We start from the raw sequence: 11089 nt of genomic DNA, 5'->3' as shown, positions 1-11089 counted from the left end.
AAAGAAACAAAATTAAAAGAAAGGTGGATGGAGTGGTCTCATGAAAACTTAAAATAAAAGGGAGATCAATGGAAAAAAGGGACCAAAGAGAGTTGGGGAGAAGGAAAAGGAGACATACTGGTGAATTATTTTGGCCAAATTATATTGTTATATAGTGTGCACATATGAAAATGTAACAACAAATTTCACCATTATGTAGAACTATAATGCACCAATTTAAAAAAAAAAGTGGGGAAAAAAGATACAGTCAAGATGACTGACAATCACAGGAAGGCCAAAACATAAGGAGACACAGAGAAGGATCTTTGCTGAACCTCTACTGTGCAGAGTAGAGGATACATCCCAAGAGATCTGCCAAGCCTCCTAGACATTTCTGAATCACTTCTCAATGTGTTGTTCTGTAGCTGTGGCAATAAGTGGAGCTTGCAAATGAGGCAATGTGGTGGTGTGGCTTAAAATACCAAGTCCAAGACTGAAAAAATGTCTCCTTACCCTATGTTTTCTCACTCACTTCTCTGTCTCATTAGTGCTAAACGATACAGCCAGAATGTGCACATGGAATAGTTTCAGGGTGTTCTCTAGCCCTGGCCTTCCTGTGGCTTGGCCAGCTCTTGAGTGTGACAGGCTCTTCTTTATTTATTTTCACAGTAAAATCAAACACAGAGAATGTAACTTTCTACAGAACTTATTCAAAGATGAGAAAATACTTCCAGAATACTTAAAAAACTTGCTGAATCCTATATGGGACCAAGTTTTCTTATAATTAAAAAATAATTAATATTTTTAACTGTGTTTTTTGGATAGGAATACAGTATTTTATTTTCATTTCAATATTTGCATAATTCTCAAATGATGATGCCTAGAATATTTTGATATAAAACACAGATTATAAAATCTTTGGCATATCAAATGTAAAAACTGCCACTAATGAGAGTTTTAATTATGAATAATTTTAAGTTAACTTTTTAAATTTCATAATAGGTTTGGTGCTATACAAAAACTTTAAAACATGGAAAAGTTTTGAAAAATCCTAAAACAGAAGGTTCTGATTTTTCTGGATCTTGTTCTAGCAAGGGTTACAGAAACACTACAAATTTTGTTTCATTGATTTTTTTTTTTGCATTCATTTCCTACCTTCAATTTTGTTGCATTCTGCTCATAGTTTTAACATTTTCCCTCATTTTTTCTTGATTTAGGTAAATTTGGTATGTTCAGGGAGGAATTTAGGTGGTTGAGTTGAGAACATTCTTTGCATCAAGCATAAGCATTTAGTACCAGAAAGCTTCCTCTTAGCCCTAAATTTGATAAGCTGTGTTTTCCTTCTTACTCGGTGCTATGATTTTTACTTACTTCCTCTAGACCTCCTCTTTTACACATGGATTTTAAAAAGTGTATAATTTAATTTTCACATATTTGGAGATTTCCTGTTTTCTTCTGTTGATGATTTCTCCTTTGATTTCTTGAGAGTTAGAAAACACATTATGTTATGAGTTCCTTTTTTTATATGTGTCAAGCTTTGTTTTATGGTCCAGAATGTGGAGTCCCTTGGGGAATCTCATGGGTACTTCAGAAAAGTGGGCTCTTATTAGAGAGAGTGTCAACTGGATCCCGTTGCCTAATTGTGCTGTTCATTTCTTCTGTGTCCTTTTTGATTTTCTGTCTAGCTGTTCTGCAAGTACCTGACAGAGTAAATTGACACCCCCACTTCAGTTATGGATCTCCTGTCTTCTTTTTCTCTTCACCAGTTCTTATTTTATGCATTCTAGGGTGCTGGTGCATACATATAAAGTATCATTACATCTTCCTGGCAGATTGGCATTGCTCTTTCTTTCTCACAATTTTCTTTGATTTGATGTTTGGCAGATACTAAAGTACCACTCCAGCTGCTGCTTCTGTGTCTCCTCCTCTTCCACTCCCCCACCAGCCTCTTCTTCTTTTTTATAATAATAGATGACATATATTTTTTTCCATCAGTTTACTTTCAACATATTGAGGCTATGGAATTCAAATTGGGTTTCTTTTAAGTATTTTTTTCTGTTATTCTAATTGTATAATCTCTCTTTTCTTTTTCTTCTCTACACTCTACTCTTGAGCTGATCCAGGTTTCTTTATGACTCTTTTTTTGTTTTTTTTGTTTTTTTTTTTTAGTTTCACGACCTCCCACTGGTTCTTTCCCGCTACTTCTGGTATTTGACAGTTTTCATATTTTCTTTTTTAAGCTAGTCCTAATTGTTGAATTTTTTTTTTATTTTTATGGTGGCTGTTCCTAATTTGTTTCAGATAAGGTGAACATCTGGTTTATATTTGTGTTGACATCAATTGTTCATTTTTTTTTATTTAGGCTGTGAATTGGGGGGTTCCTGATATGATGGTGATTTCTATTTTGCCCTCTATTTAATTTCCATATATAAGTGACTCTTGGTCCTATTCAAATCTTCTCTTGTAGTTGGCAGTCAGCCTCATGTGGCATAGCATATGGTCTTTGTCTATTTTGTGAACTTTTTGCTCCAAAGACAGCTTAATTCTCAGAGCCTTTATGCTATCTTTCTGTTCTGCTTTGTTTTTTAGGTTCTATGGGTCCTCATTGGTCCCTGCTGGTGCTGCCTGAAAAGGTAAAGGGGGTTTCTCCCACCATACTGGCAGATGTTTTTTTGAAGGGAGGGGTGTATTGTGATCCCCTTGCCAGTGTCTCTCAGGGATTCAAGTGTCACTAGGTAGAAGAAAACTCTCAGGCTGAGAGAGACCAAAGGGCTTCCTAGATTGTACTGTTTCCTGCATTCCCCAGTCAAGCACCACCACTTTTGCACTGTGCAAGTCTACTATTGCTTCTATGACAAATGACCACACAGTGTGTTCAAACAATACAACTTCCTCTTACTTTTCTGGAAGGGAGAATACTGAAATGGGTCTCACTGCACTAAAATCAAGGGCTCTATTCCTTCTTAGACCCCTATATAGAGTTCATTTTCTTGCTTTTCCAGATTCTAGAAGCTGCCTGGCTTCTTGCCTGTATGCTCAAGTCTCTCTCATGTTGTGTCTCTGACTGGACTCTCCCTGTTCTACTAATAAGAATACTGATGACAACACCAAGCTCATGCATGCAAACCAGGATGATCTCATTCTGTTAAGTAAGCAACTTAACAACCTTAGTGCTATTTTCTTTAATTTTGTCTCCAATCTCACCTGGCGTATTCCCTGGCTGCAAGGTGTCTTCATCTATTCTGTGTTGACACAAAAAGATACCATAGACTGGGTGATTTGTACTGAACAGAAACTTATTTGGCTCACAATTCTGGAGACTGGGAGGTCCAAGATCAAGGGGTCATGGCTAGTGAAGTTTTTCTCACTGCTGGAAAGCAACATCACATTAGTGAGAAAGGAAAGTGGCCAAAAACTACTTTATAATGACCCTACCTTGGCAGTGAAATCATGCACCCACCCTGCAGAGCCTGTGACCAAGCCCCTTGCTTAGGGTCCACTGCTTGGTACTGTCACATCAGGGATTTCCAAAACATGAACTGTGGGGACACTTTAAACTACAGAACCAAGATTAAGACATGGACATCTATAGGGTAAGTTATTTTACCTAAACATACACCATCACCCTCTCCAAGCCCTCTTTCCCTCATGGCGCAACATAATAACTTGAAAATTATCAGTAATCTTGATGGAAATAAGCCCTGGCAGTGTTCTGCTGTGTGTAGAAAACACAAAATAGCAGAGTCCTTATTTTATAAATAAAAAAATCACAGAATAAAAAATATATTGATTTTATTTATTTATCTCTAAATTATAAAACCTAGGTTTTAACACCTCCCATGAAAAACACTATTTGAGGTTATTCTTTTAACTTAGGGTATGAAAGAATTTCTTGGCATGAAAACTTTAAAAATACCATTTATACAGGAAGATAAGTTTTATATTTTCTCTAACCCAGTATACTGTCTACTAACATTTCAAAAAGACATCTAATTGATTTCATTATATTTTACTTCATTTGATCTAATAAATTTCTTATAACAAGGAGTGCTGAAAAATTCAAAGTGTTTAAAATATTGTTGGTCAATATCAAGTGTGTCATAAATTTATGCTGCCTTTGGAAACAGGCCCAGCAGCTAATTTTGCATTGCTCCTTGCAAAATTCATGATAAAAATACAAAGTATTTAATCATGTTAAATAAAGTTTTGTTTGAATAAAAAATGATTGTCCTCTAATTGTGGGTTCTGGTAAAGCTAATGCCAGTGCACTATTCTGTCTTTCCTCAGTGTAACCAGCAACACACTTGATGTGGAAAAAGACTTAAAGATACACTAAGAAAAAGATGAGGGTTAGAAAAATAGGCAGACTGTAAGTTGGAAAAAGAGAGCTGTAAACTGCCTATTTCAGCAAGAGGATCTAAGCTGAGCACTTTGTGGCATCATGATATTCAAGAGATCAAAACATTTTGGTGGAGAATTTAAATTCATTCAGCTTAGGTCTCTAGGTAGGCACATCAGAAGCTCTGATAATTTGAGGGCTGATCGCTCAGTGTGGGTGATTTGGAGGAACTGGGGTTTCAGGGCACCCAGCCCTTCTTTTAAGAAGCAGCCATAGGCACCATGATTACAGGGGTAATCCATGCTGGTGGAGGTTAAATGGTGGGTATGCAGGGGCTGCTGGGCTTCCTCAAAGGTCAAGGAAATGCCCGTTGAGATATTTAAAGCTATTGCAAAACTTTTAATCCACAGGATACACCAAAAGAATTTGGCACCCAAATCAATGTTCAGTTCCAGAAAAAAAAAAGCAAAACAAAACTGTGGGCTACTAAGATCTTTAATTTGTAGAAGTATTTATTAAGTAATTGTTAGCTCCATAGACCCAGAGAGATAATATTTGACTTCAAAAATCTCCAACTCCACAATACTTAATCTTTCTGAGGCTTCCCACATCTCAGCAATAAGGAAAAATCCATACAGTCCACTCTTACCAACAAGGAAATGACATTCCTGCAACATAAATATCATAATGACACCAAAACATCAAAATTTCAACAATCTCCTCTTTATCCATACTAAATCTGTGCTCTTGAAATGTGTTCTGATAGATATGTTTTGGATCTTGAAATGGCAAACACTGCTCTGAAAGATGGGCCTTTCTTGTAAAAATGGGCCTCACAAAGTGTATTGACTTTTGTGCTTAGAGACTCTGAAAGGCTCCATAGAGCAAATATGGGGAAGCAGCAAGTCCAGCAGCATCTGCTGCAGGCCAATGGCCAGCATGCCCAGTACCCAAGGGAGAGGTTTGAGGCTAGGCAGCTGATCTTCAGCTGGCCCCAGATACTCTGCCTCCCCAGGCTGTGGCTGCAGGCTCATGAATCAGAGGGAAGGCCTTCTCTTTGCCGAACTGTCAGGCTCTCCCTGTATAGCCCCTCACCTATGCAGACAGGTGTGATGCCCGCCCTGGCTGTTACTCTCCAACTAAGGAGAGCGAGGCTCCTCTTCCTCCACACAGGTGAACATTGCCTCGGGACAGAAAGAAAGTTGTTTCTACGAGAAGATGAAGCTTTTGGAAGAACTTGGAAACTTGTTTATTTTTCCTGGTTTGTTCATTTTTGTCAGATTAAGATTACATTATCTTTGGCTGCACAAACACTGCCCATGATCAATTGAGCCCACTGAGTGGGGGCCTTCCTTTGCCATCACTTCCCTTACCATCTATGTACACCATTTCTTCCACACCAGCAAAATTTATGTGCAAGATCAGGGCCCATCTGAGGACAACAGGAGCCTAGTCAGAACCACTTTTCAAAAGAAATGCCAACGCAATTTACAGGCACTGTGAAGAGCATTAAATCTTTACATTTTCTAACTAAATGCTCTCAGTCCATGCACAAACACTCTATAAAATTGCACTAGAAATGTATGATTAAAATATTTATAAAAATGTTAATTCACAGTCACTGCAGACTTGCCCTGGGGCAATCAGGCACAAGACTAAAGATGTTCATGGGCCAGGAATCATTGTCGCTATTTGGTGGTGCTCCACTGTGGTGCCTGCTTTATCCACACCTTGTAAAGGTCTTCAATGGAGGCTATGGTGGAAAGAGGGGCTCATATAAGATGGCCCCTCACACCCCTGACTTATCCCTGTCCTGTACAAAGACCATTTGAGTGGACGTGCCTCAAGGGTGACAAGCACAGCCTCCAAGTCAGAAAGGACTGGCTTGTATTCTTACCCTGACACTTGGTAGGTATGAAAGGTGACTTTTAGGAAAATACAATTTCTTCAAACAAAAGATGTGGGAAGTGATATCGGCTGTCCCATTGGTCTGTTGGAAGGATATTTGAGACACTAGACAGTGTGTACCACACGGCCACACTGAAATGTGTTTTACAGCTAATGTTATTATTCTTTATTAAAAAAGTAGCATTAAAATTCTTCAATTAGTATCAGTTATTATTAAAAGTAAGTTTTACTTTACAATGTTGTTGTGAATTTCTTTTTTTTTTTCATATAACAAATATTTAAATCATTTATTGCCATTTAAGTTACAGCATCTCAATGTACATACTTCATGGAAATACACAGACAGTTTTTCAAACACTGATGATCAGATTTTAGGTATGTGTTAAGTTGTTGGATATCTTGTAGTCATTAAAGTCAAGAAGTCTGAGTATTTAAATGTGAGTATTATAAAATTTTGCTGTTCAGTTTTTCATTAAGCAAATCCCCACGGATAATATGTGTATGAATACAGAAAAAACCATCATTGGAAATTATTAAGTTAATTGCATATTTTGAGCTACTCTATGAAGAAAAAATATTCAGTACTTGTAAGGCAGCAGAGAGTTTAGGGACTCCCGGCTATATCTATAAAAATGGTACAGTTAGTAAAAATAGCATTCCACATTTCCTCCTATTCATGCTGATGGAATCTGTGACTCTGCAGCAGTAGCTGGGGTGCTGTCCTTTCAAGAGCTTGTTCCTTCCACTTCTATGCAGATGCCTTTTTAGTCATCTCATGTCTGATAAGCCGTCCTCCCTGAATGAGCTGGGCTACTTCGTTTGTTGCATGGCATGCAAAAAGAAGCTAGTTTCGAGGCTGCACCTTGTAGGCAAATCTCATGAATGTCAAAGAATAGCAACAGAGGGCAAATGTCATTAGTCCACTGATGATCTCTGGAGACTTCTTCATGTCATTGATGGCAGCAATGGGGAGACCCCAGTTGGCTACTGGGCCCCAGAAATGCACACTCATAAGGTAGTCCCGGAAGTCCTTGCTGTGGGCGTAGTCCGCCTCTTTCCGCACCAGTGCGCCAGCCATGGTCATACCGGACACCCGGCCCTCTCGCTTCTGCAGTCTCTGCCGCCCCCGCAGCCCAATGTCACTCCTGCCTGTTGTGAATTTCTGAAGAAAGAGGACAGATTCTGTTCTAAATGCTGGTCCCAGCACAGCACTCTTCATGGAAATGGGGTTAAAATGTACTAGAAACAATTGACACAAAAAACAAAAAAATAGCATATACTTTACATGAGGCCTTTAAAAATAGTGATCTGGCTCAGAGAGTGCATGTACTTATCTAATCAAAATATGCACAAAATTTTAAGAGTAGTATGTCCCCAAACTAACCTAATGTGACACTTGGGCTATTGTAGAATTAGAAAATTGCTATTTTTTTCATTATCAAAACATAATGCTCATATTCTGTCACTTGCTTTCTCTCCTTGTTCAAAATGTCTCTTCTCAAACCAAGTGGCAAAATAAAGATTTCAAAATGTCCACTGATGGGGACACAAGTATCTCTTTGTCATTCTCTTTGCTTCTCTGTAGATTCACAGTCTCTCAAATTTGTTTAAAAAATCTTACATTGGTTTTCTCCATATTGACAACAGCTTTCCCTTTGGTGTCTTGCCTTGTGGTGTTATCATTAGATTTAGCAACTGGATCTCTGCAGAGAAGAGCCCAAACTTATGGCATTCCTAGTGTACTTGGTACAAATGCACTTGCAATAACCAATTTGGGGGTAAACACTTCTGGGGACCAGAGGGAAAGGCACAAAGCCAGCCCTTCAAGGCATGAGACACATCTAGAACCCCACTGTTCTTGTCTTTCACAGAATTTTAAAACCAGCTTGTCACTAGATGGTGATACCAAGGGAGTCAACTCAGAAGATGGAGTTGACCAAAACAGCAAAATACCCCTTCACACCACATGTCATAATCTAGGTCTTAGTCCACAAATGTGGTCACACAAAATGCAGGCAGATTTTCCTTTTCAGTACAAGGAAACAAACATAGTCTGCACACCATAATGAATGGAACATGGTCAATGTCATAATCCTCTTCTGCTTTTAGCTGACGTGAAGTTTAGTGATATAGAATGAAAGTTAAGGACCCTCTTAGGAAGCAGGTGCACAAGTAATAATACATGAAGATGAGACTCTGCCTATGTCTGACTACCCATGGATGCGAAGGGCAAAATAGGTATGTTGCAGTGCCTCCCACGTTCTTCTGGGCCACCAAGAGAGGGTGGTGTTCCCATTGCTAATGACAGTTGATTAGGGAAGGAGATGGGGGCTGAGGGAGAGGAGGCTGTTCGAGAGCCAGCAGCACAGAAGGCAGATGCCATCCATGCAGGATACATACACAAGATGAAGATGTCAAATGAAGTCCACCAATCTGTGTGATTAGTTTAGCTGAATAATTGTCATGTTTTTAAATGAAACAAGAAGTTGTTGAGGAGGTCCTCACAATGGCCCAGGTGCAGATAATGATCTTCACATCACAAAAAATTAAGAAAACAATATCAGGGAAGTTCAGGAACTAATGTGAAAGACAGGAGAGTCACTAGGGGTGTGTCCAGGCAGCAGCCTCACCACAGTGACCATTCCCTGTGATATCATTTGAGAACATGTTGAAGAGGATGAGCCTCCATAGGAAAGCCCAAGAAACAATCTTGACCAGAACCCGGCTCTTCACACCAACAACCCCTGGCATGAAATGGGCACAGGAGAGAGAGGAGAAAACAGAGATGAACACAGTTTAGGGTAATGTAGTGGACTCACCTTGGGAGGGTTATTGGTGCTTTTTTAAAGTGAATGAACTGGGGTCTGTTTGTTTGCTGTGTTTTGTTTGTTCTGAGCAAGAGTGCAACACACAGGAAGGTCATCCTTTTACAGGGAGGAAAAAGTGAACAGACTGTGTTATAGTCAGCTTCTTAACTGCTGTGAAGGACCTGACAAGAATAATTAGAGGAGAAATTGTGTTTGGAGCCTCAGGGTTCAGAGATCTCAGTCCTTAGACTCCATTGTTTTGGGCCTGAGGTCCAGCAGAAATCATGACAGAAGAGTGTGGCAGAGAAAGGCAACTGGGGACACGGTATCAGGAAGCAGAGGGAGCTCCGCTTACCAAGGATAAAATATAAACCCCAAAGGCACATCCCCAGGGACCTGCCTCCTCCAGCCACACCCTACCTGCCTCCAGTGACCACCCAGTTAACCTTCATTAGGGGGTTAATGCACTGATTAGGCTCATACACTCATAACCCAATCCTGTCACTGCTAAGCTTTCCTGTATTGTTTCACACATAAAAAGTTAAAACTTTTTGGTTTGTGCAAAAATGATGGTTGATTGGCACCTTATTATGTAAATTAGACTCACCAGGAAGAGATGGAAGGAAACAACACAAAGCCACCAAATGAGGTGAACATTCTTATGTGACTTATTTTCTATTCACCTTTCCAGTTTTGTTCTCTAATATCACCCTATTTCCCTCACAAAAATTACTTCTTATTCATTGAACAGAATATAATTGAAAGAACAATCAAGGAAAATGTAATTTATTGAGGAACAGCTCTGAATATTTATAGAGCCAGGAGTGGTTTGAAAATTGGCATGAGGTACTTTTTGATTGGAGGGTAAGGATCAGGTGAGCTGGCAGGACTAGTCTGATTGGTGGGTAAGGATCAGGTGAGCCAGCAGGGCTAGTCTGATTGGTGGGTAAGAATCATGTGAGCAAGCAGGGCTCATAATTGGAAGGCAGGATCATTTGAGCCAGCAGGGCTCACCACTGGAGGGCTCTTCTTGGGGGTTGGGGAAGTTAGTCTTTGGAGCCGGGGTGACTCCCAACAATAGGTTCTAAAATTAAGGCCTAATATTATATGTGGCCCTGACATCTGGGGAAACTTTAAAAGACTCAAGTTACTTAACCCTAAGTCCCCCTTCCATCCTGTTGCTGCATGGCTGGTCTCCTGGCCAGGCACTTCCTGTCATTCTCAGGCAGCCTCTTCAGATTGAGTCCAGCAAACCAGTTGTATCTTCTAGTGGGAACGGGGTCACTTGGCCCTCTTCACACTAGGAGGTTTTTCTCTGGACCTTGCTGGAGGGACTCCATCTTCTCCTATGAGTCATTCCTATAATGAGTCACCTGTGGCCCCAAAACAGCCTATGCAGCCCATAAGTATCCTGTACACCTGTCTTGCCTAAGGAAATGTGATCACAAGCTGCTGTGGGATTTTTTTTTACCTTTATTTTATTCATATATTTTTATGTGGTGCTGAGGACCGAACCCAGGGTCTCGCAGGTGCAAGGCGAGCACTCTACTGCTGAGCCACAATCCCAGCCCCTGCTGTGGGATCTTTTTGTGTGGTACCTGGTGCTGAGTGCTTAGTTCTTCTCATAACCTTTTCCCCAAGAGGTGAGTGGAAGGGCATTAAAGCAAGTCTGGGGAACTTTAAGAAAGTCATTTTACTTGTTCAAGGAGGTCTAAGAACCCAAGGTAGCCCCAAAAGACACCCTGTCTAAAGTTTAAATTCCATGTCATCGAGCCAGTCCTTTGTGCTGTGACTGAGATTTGCAGGTCCTGCTTTCCCAGGATATCGAGCTGCTCAGAGTCTGTATGTGTTATCTATTTCTGTGTAGCAGAGCTCCCCAATACTTTGTTATATAAAACAACACACACTTGCCTTGGGTTTCATGGCTCAGAAATTCAGGCATGGCTGACCTCTCTGCTCCATGATCTCTCACAAGGCTACAGTGACTGTCCCAGCCTTAGGCTTTTTATAGGACTGCAATGAAGATAAGAGCCAGGCTCCAGTATTCCTGATCCAG

At 40.1% G+C, this 11089-nt stretch overlaps 1 pseudogene; it reads right to left on the bottom strand.

Annotated features, from left to right (window-relative positions):
- Positions 1-6595: 6595 nt before the first annotated feature.
- On the bottom strand, positions 6596-7448 carry LOC144373463 (mitochondrial pyruvate carrier 1 pseudogene; annotated as a pseudogene).
- Positions 7449-11089: the final 3641 nt, after the last annotated feature.

Source organism: Ictidomys tridecemlineatus, unplaced genomic scaffold (genome assembly GCF_052094955.1).
Source record: "Ictidomys tridecemlineatus isolate mIctTri1 unplaced genomic scaffold, mIctTri1.hap1 Scaffold_40, whole genome shotgun sequence".
NCBI classification, from domain to species: Eukaryota; Metazoa; Chordata; class Mammalia; order Rodentia; family Sciuridae; genus Ictidomys; species Ictidomys tridecemlineatus.
The sequence above is the reverse complement of the archived record's forward strand: the minus strand, read 5'-3'. Positions and strand labels throughout refer to the sequence as shown.